The 11,607-nt window shown below is 38.8% G+C and overlaps 1 long non-coding RNA gene across 1 annotated transcript; it reads right to left on the bottom strand.

Annotated features, from left to right (window-relative positions):
• Nucleotides 1-2,567: 2,567 nt before the first annotated feature.
• LOC131822104 (uncharacterized) lies at nucleotides 2,568-11,458 on the bottom strand. Its single transcript, XR_009350088.1, has 3 exons — nucleotides 11,337-11,458; nucleotides 9,439-9,526; nucleotides 2,568-3,107 (listed from the first exon to the last, which is right to left on the bottom strand). It is a non-coding gene; the product is annotated as an uncharacterized LOC131822104 (long non-coding RNA).
• Nucleotides 11,459-11,607: the final 149 nt, after the last annotated feature.

The raw sequence follows: 11,607 nt of genomic DNA, 5'->3' as shown, positions 1-11,607 counted from the left end.
CAGAGAGAGATCACAAGTAGTCAGAGAGGTAGGCGAGGTTTGGGGGGGGGGGTGGGAAGCAGGCTCCCTGCTGAGCAGAGAGCCTGATGCAGGGCTCAATCCCAGGACCCTGAGGAGTAATCTACAGACTCAATGCAGTTTCTATCAAAATACCAAATAGTATTTATCACTGGAGTAGAACAGATAATCCCAGAATTTGTATGGAGCCACAAAAGACCTTGAAAGGCCAAAGTTATTTTTAAAGAGGAACAAAGCTGGAAGTGTCACAATCCCAGATTTCAATTTATACTACAAAGCTATAGTAATTGAAGTAGAATGCTACTGGCAGAAAAAGAGACGTGTAGATCAGTGGAACAGAATAGAGAACCCAGAAATAAACCCATGCTCATATGGTCACTTAATCTACAACAAAGCCGGCAAGAATATATATAATGGGTAAGAGACAGTCACTTCAATAAATGGTGTTGAGAAAACTGGACAGATAAATGCAAAATACTGAAACTGCACCACTTTCTTATGCCATACACAAAAATAAACTCAAAAAGGATTAAAGACCTAAATATAAAGCCTGAAACAATAAAACTACTAAAAGAAAACATAAGCAGTAATCTCTTAGACACCCACTTTAGCAATATTTTTCTAGATCTGTCTGAAGCAAGGGAAACCAAAGAAAAAATAAACAATTGGGACTACATCAAACTAAAAAGCTTAAGTGCAGTGAACAAAACCATCAACAAAATGAAAAGGCAACCTAACAAGAGACTGCTGCGTGGCTCAGTTGGTAAGCATCTGCCTTTGGCTTGGGTCCCAATCCCATGGTCCTGAGAGCCAGTCCCACAGTGGACTCCTTGCTCAGCGAGGAGCCTGATTCTCCCTCTCTGCCATTACCCCTGCTTGTGTGCTCTCTCTGACGAATAAATAAAGTATTTTTAAAAAAGAATGCAAGAGCAACCTCATAAATGGGAGAAGATATTTCCTAGTGATCTGTCTGATGAGGAGTTGATCCCAAATACATGAAGAATGTAGAAAACTCAACACCAAAATCCAAATAATCCAATTAAAAACAGGCAGAGGACCTGAATAGGACATTCAGGTGCCCAACAGACACATCAAAAAGAATGCTCAACATCACTAATCATCAGGGAAATGCAAATCAAAACCACAATGAGATATCAATTAGTACCAGTCAAAATGGCTAGTATCAAAAAGATAAGGGGCTCCTGGGTGGTTCAGTGGGTTAAGCCTCTGCTTTTGGCTCAGGTCATGGTCTCAGGATCCTGGGATTGAGCCCCGCATCAGGCTCTCTGCTCAGTGGGAAGCTTGCTTCCCCCTCTCTCTCTGTCTGCCTCTCTGCCTACTTGTGATCTCTCTTTCAAATAAGTAAAATCTTAAAAAAAAAAAAAGATAAGAAATAAGTTTTTGCAAGCATGTGGAAAAAGGGGAACACTTACGCACTGTTGGTTGGAATGTAGGTTGGTGCTACCCCTATGGAAAACAGTATTAAGTTTCCTCAAAGAACTAAACATAGAAATACCATATAACCCAGTAATCCCACTTCCGTGTATTTAGCTGAAGAAATCAGAGCACTAATTCAAGGAGATATACGTAGTTCTGTTTATTGCAGCATTACTTACAATAGCTTATATATAGAGTCAAACTACATGCCCATTGATAGATGAATAGGTGAAGAATAGCATAGTACTTCTCAGCTATAAAAAAAACCCCAAATTTTGTCATTCATGACGACATGAATGGACTTGAAGGGTATTATGCTAAGTACAGTAAGTCAGACAACAAAAGACAAATACCACATTCTCACTTTTATTTATTTATTTATTTATTTATTTATTTATTTAAAGATTTCACTTTTAAACAGAATTTAGAAAACAAAACAAATGAACAAACAAATGAAAGTTGAAATAGACTCATAAATACGTAGAACAAACTGGTGTTTTCCAATTGGGAGGGGCTGAGGGGTTGGGTGAAATAGGTGAAGGGGACTAAGAGGTACAAACTTAGAGTTTTTTTTAAAATAGTGTACTAGAATGAAAAGTACAGCATAGGGAATATAGTCAATAATGTTGTAATAACTTTGCTAATTTATGCTAACAACACTTATCACAGCATTTTGTTACATAATTTGTTGAATTACTGTTGTACACCTGGAACTAATATAATATTGTATGTAAAATATACTTCAGTAAGAAATAGGAATGGTGTATTTTTAGAAAGGAATTGGATAATTAAGTAGAGAATATTAGCAGTATAATCTACTTCAGTGATTACATAGTTTATCAAGTTGGACAACTGCCATAAACTGTGACTTAACCTGTGACATAAGAGGAATGTTGATCCTATTTATAATTCCACAGTCTTGAGGGAAACTCTGACCACATCTTTATGATTTCCTTATCATGTTTTATATTTACCTAACTATCTTGATACATTTAAGTTTACATATATATATATATATATATATATACACACATTATATATATATAATAGTTTATTTTCTTGCATACAATTTTCATTTTATAGCTTTTTTGTATTTCATGAGCATTTTGTAGTATACTTTTGTTATCACAAAATATGATTTAAAAATATAGACAAAAACTATTTTTCTATTTATGCAATGTAACTTTCTGTATGGAGTATTTAGTTAATATGGAATTCTGATAAGTGAACACAAAGTGACCTAAAGTATCAGTGTAATCTGTGTGTGTTTTTTCTTTAATATATAACTTGCATAATAATGTATGTTGTAATTTTTTTCTTGCTCACTTCATTTCCTTTTCTTTACACATTCTTCATTTTTATGCACTGCTTCTCTATTCAAATGGCTGACCTGTACTGACTACATAATTTGGCTGTATTGTTATAGTCTGCCTTAGAGGGTTCTGGTAGGATTTCAAAGATAGGCTGAGGTACATATGTAACCAGATGTAAGGGTTTGGCTTCATGTCTTGATCAAGTATCCCCACTCATCTTAGCAGTATCCCAGAGGAGTAACAGAAATCTTTGGTAAATAGCCAGAATGAATACCATAATAGTGTAGCGAGGAAAAAGACTTTTCCATCTTGCCTTCTAGGTTTGTGGCTGAGACACCCCTGTCATAAAAAAAAGAAAAAAAAGAGATTAACAGGAGAAAAAAAAAGATTAATATATAAACCACCTGCATACAAGGGAGAGACCCAGGAAAACTGAGTTACTCCTGGAAATGGCTACCTTAAATACCACCTTCAGTGAAACACAAAAGGTGTTGCGGACAGGGAGTCAGTTACATTTACCAGGAAAAGCACAGTAGACAAGAGTATGGTTGTTAGGCAGATTTAAGTCTTTGTCTTGTCCATTGATAAGAGTTTAGAGATTGAGTCAGATCCTTACCGGGATAGCATTAAAGACACCCTTACAAATGGTGATTTTCCATACAAATGTAAATTTAAAAAAATGTAAATGTTTTACAAAAGAGTAACTTCAGCTTGGTTTTTAGAGTTTCTCTCCTCTTTTTTCAATAGATTCTTTATTTCTCTACTGAGAGAGAGAACAAGCAGAACAAGCAGGAGTGGAGGGGAGGAGCAGAGGGAGAGAGAGAAGCAGACTCCCTACTGATCAGGGAGCCAGATTTGGGGCTCAATTTCAGGACCCTGGGATCATGAGCTGAACTGAAGGCCACCCAGGTGCCCCTTCTGTCCGATTTAAAACAAAACAAAACAAAACAAAACAAACAAACAAAAAAAGCAATCCTTATGCCAAGGATGCATACTTTGGAGTGTCTAATTATGCTCATCTTCAATAGCATATGAAAAAATACAGAAATAATATCAACACACTTGCATCCATATATACAATTAAGCAATGCCAGTATTTTTCTGACTCTTGAAAATTTGGAATGTGAATGTGGCTCCATTCCTTTCCGTTCCCAATTTTAATTAATTTGTTCTTTCTGAGCCAAATGAGTTTTTGGATCTACAGGTGGCTGATATGTGTCTTTTCTGGGAATTTCTCCCTGGGCTGGTTAAGTCAAAGAAAATCAGCTTAGGGGGACTTTGCGAAGTTTCAAGGCTTCCATTGAAATGCAACACATGGTGAAAAGGGCTTGACCTAGGAAACAGGTGGACTAATGGTTGAAGGTCAAACAAGTCTGACTTACTTCTCCCTATTGTTAGTATTTACCAAAAATCCCAAAATAGAACTGAATTTGTTACCTGAATTGTCCCTGCACTGAAGGCTCAGAGAATGCAAGAAAACCAGGAAAAGTTGCGAATTGTCTTTACAGTGCCTCAGGAGTGGGCTTATAACTTGCCTCCCTAGTGCTTAATAGTGTGAGCTCTGAAGTCAGGCTAATGTAATTTAAAATTTGTCTCTAACTTTTATTAGCTCTGTGACCTTTGACAAGCTATTTAAACTTCCCCTGCTACCTTTCCTTATTTATTAACTGGTAAGAATCATACTACTTATCTAGAGGTTTGTTGTAAAGACTCAATATAAGAATCTTTATCAAGAGCCTTGAAATATTCACTGGTACATCATAAGTGCTCAATAATTGTTAGCAGTTGTTGTCGTCGCCTAGAAATGTGCTAATCCTGCCCTTGAATTTTCAGAATTTTCTTATTCCTTTTAAGCTTGGCTCCTTGAAACTTGCCCTTAACTACTTTATAATTGGGAAAATGCATGAAATGTAAAGCTGGTATGAAGAAGAACAGAACTAGGTCAGTTTGAAATTGAATTTTTGAAAAAGAAGATCCCTGGTGAGGGTGGATAGTTCAAAGCCTCAGTTTTGATTTCAGTTGGCAACCAAAAGCAAAGAACAACAGTGCTAGCATCTTACAACTGGGCAAAATTTAAGGCAGCTATGTTTCATAGTGACTTTGTCTCTTACTGGTATTTTTTTCAGACTGGTAGGGGGTGGGAGATGAGAGCTCAAAGCCTTTTGAGGGTTGTGGGGTGTGTGTGTGTGTGTGTGTGTGTTTTCATATCTGGAGCAATACTGCCATGATTGGGAAATAATTTGAAAACACCATCAACCATTACAGCTTCCTTCCTTTTTGGCCAAAAGTTGAAGGTCATGCCTATGCAAAGTTAGAACGGGCTTGGACCTAAGCTAGGTTTCCTTCGTGTTCTTTTTTTTTTTTTTTTTTTTTTTTAAGATTTTATTTTATTGGTATGCCTGGGTGGCTTGGTGGTTTAAGCCAATGCCTTGGGCTTGCGTCATGATCCCAGAGTCCTGGGATGGAGTCCCACATTGTGCTCCTTGCTCGGCAGGGAGCCTGCCTCTCTCTCAGCCTCTGCCTGCCTCTCTACCTGCTTGTGTGCTTTCTCTCTCCCTCTTTCTGACAAATAAATAAATAAATAAATAAAATGTAAAAAAATTTTCATTTTATTTATTTGACACAAAGAGAGAGACACAAGCAGGAGGAACAGCAGGCAGAGGGAGAGGGAAAAGCAAGCTCCCCACTAAGCAGGGAGAGCAGGGAGCCTGATGTGGGGCTGTATTCCAGGACCCTGACCCTTGGATCATCATATGAGTTGCAGAAGGTGGGGAGATATATAGGGGAAGAAAGAATAGTTGAAGAAACAATGGCCAATGTACACATCCAAGAAGCTGAACAAACTCTGTAAGATAAAAACAAAGATGGTCCATATTATAACCAAACTAGCAAAATCCACTGATGAAGTGAAAAATTTGAAAGTGTCAAGACAGTTTCATCATAAACAAGGTATCCTCAATAAGATTAACATCTGGTTTCTCTTCAGAAAACACAGAAGCCAAGACATTTAGAGAACATATTTCAAATTATAAAAGGAAAAAAACCCAACCCTGTCAACCAAGGATTCCATACCTAGCATGAGAAGCTTTCAAAAACCCCAGTGAAACTAACACATTCCTAAAAAAGAAAAATTGATGGAGTTTGTTACTAGAAGATTTCCCATACGAGAAACACAGAAAGGAGTCCTCCAAGGTGAAACGAAGACTCTAGACAATAACACTGTATGAAAAAATAAAGAGCAAGGATAAAGGTAGCTACAAAGATACATATAAAAGCTAGAAGTGTTGTATTTTGTTTTCTATATGAATTTTGTTTTCTTTTTTTTTTTTTTAAAGACTTTATTTATTTATTTGACAGAGATCACAAGTAGGCAGAGAGGCAGGCAGAGAGAGAGAGAGGAGGAAGCAGGCTCCCCGATGAGCAGAGAGCCCCATGTGAGGCTCTATCCCAGGACTCTGGGATCATGACCTGAGCTGAAGGCAGAGGCTTTAACCCACTGAGCCACCCAGGCGCCCCTGAATTTTGTTTTCTATATGTATTTTTGTATATGTATTTCTATATGATTTAGAAGGCAAGTACACAAACAATAATTAATTGGGCACACAATGTTTGAAGATGTAATTTGTGAAAATAACATAAAAGATGTTGAGCCTGTGTAAATGAGCAGGTTTATGTACTCTAAAAACTATTTGTTATTTAAGCAAACTGATGGTTACACTATTAAGATAGTAATTGTATTACCCAGTGTGACAATTGAAGAAAACATTTTAAATATACAGAAAAGGGAATGAGAAAGGAATAGAAGTGCTACACTGGAAAAAATGAATCACAGAGTAAGGCACTAACTGAGGAGAAAAAATTTTTGTAAGACCTAGAGAAAAAAATAGCAAAATGGCGCTATGTCTTTCCTTACCAATAATTACTTTAAATGTAAATAGATTAAAATCTGCAATTTGAAAGCAGCTATTGGGAGAATGGATTTAAGAAAATACGATCCAGGGGCGCCTGGGTGGCTCAGTGGGTTAAGCCGCTGCCTTCGGCTCGGGTCATGATATCAGAGTCCTGGGATCGAGTCCCGCATCGGGCTCTCTGCTCAGCGGAGAGCCTGCTTCCCTCTCTCTCTCTGCCTGCCTCTCCATCTACTTGTGATTTCTCTCTGTCAAGTGAATAAATAAAATCTTAAAAAAAAAAAAAAAAGAAAATACGATCCAACTATATGCTGTCTAAAAGAGACCACTTTTACATCCAGTTTGCACATAGGTTAAGAATAAAATGATAAAAAATATTCTATGCAAATAGTTATCAAAAGAGAGATAACACTTGATATAATACATTTTTTAAAAAGATTTTATTTGAGAGAGAGAGAGAAAGAGACAAAGCTTGTCTGACCAGGAGGAAGAGCAGAGGGAGAGGGACAAAGAGGCTCCATACTCAGTGGGTCTCCATCCCCCAACCCAGAGATCCTGTCCTGAGCAGAAATGAAGAGTCAAAGGCTCAATGAACTGAGCCACCCTTTGGCAACTGACATAATACACTTTAAAACAATTCTTTCAAGAGATAAGGAAGGACATTCTATATTAATACACTTTCAGTGTATCATGAAGACGTAACAGTTACAAACACCTGCACTTGACCAGCATCCCAAAATTTATGAAGCAAAACCTGAACCAAACCAAAGGGAAAAATGAGTTCTATAAAACTAGATGGGGACTTCAGTACCCACTTGAAATATGGGATAGAAGACCTAGGCTGAAGATAATTATGGAAACAAGAGAATGTAACATTTCTCAAGTATGCATGGAATATTCTCCAGAATAGATGGAATGTTAGACCAGAATTCAAATCTCACCCAATTTAAAAAAAAAAAAAAAACCCAAATTTGAAAAAAATTAAAAACCTACAAAGTATCTTCTCTGACTACTTCTACTGGAAACTGTAAATCAATAAAATAAAAAATACTGAAAAAGTTGCTGTTTTGTTCTTCTGAGAAACAAAAATTATAATATATATAATTATATGATGTGTTAATAATAGTATATATATAATGATACAATATAGTATATATGTTAGTATATATTTGACAGTTAATTGTATTATTTAAATACATCTATTATGCCATATATGTTATTGTATAAATTTGTTCAAGTCAAAATTGAAATCTGGAAATGAGTAGATGGCCAATGAAGGTAGGTGTCTCAGCAGTTCCATTCGTTACCTAATGGAAACCAAAAGCAAAATGCTAAGAGAATGAGCAAACGGAGCAAGATGCAAGGCTGCCATATTTTCTGGCGTCCAGAGCTCCCTGGTATTTTTTCAAAACTCGAGGGGCGGGAGAAGAACGCTTGGCAGTAGGGCCACTAGGCTTTTCTGGGGCAATACTGCCATCGTGCGGAAATAGTTTGATCAACCCCAAGTCCCGAGTGGTTCCTCCCTGTAAGGCCTTCCAGTTGGGGGATTGCAGGCCAGTGGGAGGCTGAGCAGGTTCTGGACCCATGCCTGGCCTCCCGGTACCTTCTTCTCTGTGGCCCAGCAGGAGAAGTGGACAAAGTCAGGGTTTTGGTGTGGCATCCGCTAGGTTAGAGGCCCGCATCTAGGTTAGAGCCCGTTTGGATTTTGCAGGAAGTCCAAACACAGGAAGTAGGGAGGTGGGGCCTCGGTTGCCTAACAGTGTGGGCCAAGACTTCAGCCAAGTGCAGGCCTTGGGGGCAATTGTCTTGAGAATATGGACATTGTAGGTTTCTACAGGCTGGCTTTCCCCATGTTGGTGGGTCTGGGCTCACTGTGATGGCAGTGACAGAGCACAGGCCACTGCTGGGCGCCATATGTAGCCAACGTCATTGATGGAGTTTGGCACACCAGAAGTCTAGAGTAAGTCTTGTCTGGAACAAGAAGGGCCTGTATGGAAGGAATGGGGGTACACTGACGTGCCATCATGACCCAGAGCATCTCCTAGGAGACTGGAGTGGATGAAAACCACAAACAGAATGGAAGGCCTTGAGGGATTATCTGAGCCCAGCAGCTAGCCATTCTTGTGGCTCTGCAGGCTCACGGTCAGTTCCAGGGCTAATTCCTTTCTCCTGACAGGACTCTGGTGCCATTGAGCTCTTGCAAGAACAGACAGGTGGTGTGTTTTGGGTAGTAACCCCTTAGAGGGATGGCAGTATTTAGGCCTGCCTATATACAGCTAGTGTTCTTCTCTGTGCCAGCTTCGTACATATTTCCTGATGGAAAATTCCCCATTGACCTTACAAGATATCCAACCTTTTGGTGTGGAGACCTCCAGATAGGTCATGACTTGTAATTGTAGAGTGAAGAAGGGTGGCTACGGTTTCATGGGTGCCTCTCCGCTTGTGGTGTTCTTCTTACTCTCTGTTACGTCAGCGTCTCATTCTTAAAGAAAGGGAAAGCTGCTGGCCTGGTGCTCTGCTTTGGCATTCCAGTGGTTCAAGATCTGTTTTAGGTATGGTATCTGCTGGCTCTGATGACCCAGGCAAGCATTCCACTTTGAAAAGTATGCTTTTATCAGTACAGAGAAAAAGAACTAGCTTTTGTGATAGCCTCATCTGTGCCTGGCTCTCTTGTAGGGTAGTCATGGTTGAGTTCTGATGGTGAGTGGACATTGGTGCCATTAGCCACTCTAAGTTCCTTGGAGATCCTTTGAGAAACTTACCTCATTTCTTGTGTTGGAATGAAAGGACCTCTAACCTTCCCCTCCCGTTTCAGCCATAGAATCTGGACCAGAGGAGCTGGGCTTCCTCCTGTAGGGGAGTAGTTTGACATGAGTGTTTCCTTGGAAGGGTACAGCCGTGTGTATAGAGATAGTGTCCCATATCTAAAGCTAGAAATGTAGTTGCTCTTGGTCCTGGAATTCTTTAGGCTCAGGACTGTTGAGTTCATTCTTTGCAGACTGTCTTTTTTAGTGGCCATGTTCCTGGTGGTGCCTGTAAGCATGAGGCAGCCCCACTTACTGAAGTCCCACGTGGTAGAGCCAAGTTTTATTGATATTTCCTTTGTAAGCATAACTAGTGTGTGTATGTATGTTTGTGTGTGTGTTTGGAGAGTGCTCAATGAGTCTGTCATTCTGGTTACTTATGGATCAGTTCACTTGAGGTATACCAGATATTCCCTTTAGCTTTTACAAAGCCTGAATTCCATTGTTTATGTCCTGATAGGCAGAGACATTTTGTGGTGTGATTTAGGGAGAAAAGTACCGGACTTTGAGGATCAAACCATAAAAGTTTGCTGATAACCGGTAAGAGAAATGGCAAAGTGTATTTTACTCCATGTCTAACATATGTGATAACATTGAATGAAACACATAAACCTGTGTTCTAGAGAGCCAAAAGCACTTCTGATTATATACCAATTCAAACAAAATATCGAATGTACTTAGATCTAACATGTAACTTTGCAAATCAGTCTTTTGAGGGTGTGTTTCAAGTGTTTGCATCATATGTATCTATGCATTATATACATATGTAATAATTTGCATCATATTTATAATACCATCTTGAAGTACTGAAAAACAAGGTTTTTATCTGGTAACGTGTGAATTCATTTTCCTCAGAGTATGGTCTGATCAAGCCACAGTGTAATACATAAATTCAATTTTAGTACAGATTTTTTTTTATGTGTGTGTGTGTGAACCTAAATCTGAAAACATATGCATTGATAAATGATATAAATAATGCAAAATGTTATTGGTTATCTTAACAGGTTTTAAGATAATTTTTTTTAAGTTCTTGATCATCACATTGGTTATTTTCTGGATCTTTGGAGTCACTATTCCTTAGTTTACTAAGGAGAAAATATTATAATCCTACATCTAAGAGATTAAGTGTAATACATACAAACATACACAAAACCACCATAAAGCCACAGGAACTAATTGAATAATGTTTAATGGCCTAGGAAAGACTGTCTTAATGTTAAATGATGAAATCAGGAGATAAAACTCTGAAGACCTCTATTTGGAATTTATGCATATGTAAACTGTATGTCTCATGCTGTGTATTGCATGCAGTAATGACAATTGTCTGGTCTCCTTTTATGGCTTGTGCCAAATGGTTGTCTACAATTCAACACAAAAAAATGACAAAATGAAGAAGACTCCCAGGTTGTCTGGGAGGTGATCTGGTCAAAGACCACTGGAATTTGTGAATTGTTGGCTTGAGATTTTCAGCCTTCAGGCAGTGTCTTCTCTTTTTTATGTCTGAATATATCCAATTTATCTCTTTTTTTTTTAAATTAAAAAAAAGATTTTATTATTTATTTGAGAGAGAGAAAGAGAGCACACAGGTGTGTGAGCTCAGAAGCGGGGGAGGGGCAGCGGCCGAGGGAGAAGCCGACTCTGCACTGAGGCGGGGCTTGATCCCAGGACCTTGAGATCCCGACCTGAGCCAAAGCTTAACTGACTGAGCCACCCATCCCAGCAAGCATACGATTTATCCCCTGAAGAAGAAAATTCGGTGCCATGGGAGAACACTGGTCATGAAAACCTGAGAGTAGTCAGGCAGACCAGCCTAGACAAGGTTGGGTGGAAATGTAATTTCTGAGAGAAGAAGGTACCTGATAATGGTAGGTGGTTTACAGTCTCCGTTTCATTTCAGGTAGAAGATTAAAGTGTGGTAGTGTGAGCAAGTTTCTTCAAACCAGGCAACTTGCTAGCCGCCATGTTTCTTGGTTCTTTTGTCTCTTTGTGGCGTTTTTTCAGATGGGAAGGGCGGGGGAAGAGTTCTTTGAAGACAGGCCTGGGGCATATTTGGAGCACTACTGCCATCGTGAGGAAATAGTTTCAAAACATCTCAAGTTGTTACAGCTTCCTTCCCTTGAGGCCAAC

The sequence above is a fragment of the Mustela lutreola genome, chromosome X (genome assembly GCF_030435805.1).
Source record: "Mustela lutreola isolate mMusLut2 chromosome X, mMusLut2.pri, whole genome shotgun sequence".
Taxonomy (NCBI): Eukaryota; Metazoa; Chordata; class Mammalia; order Carnivora; family Mustelidae; genus Mustela; species Mustela lutreola.
This window is presented reverse-complemented; position numbering and strand designations above follow the sequence as displayed.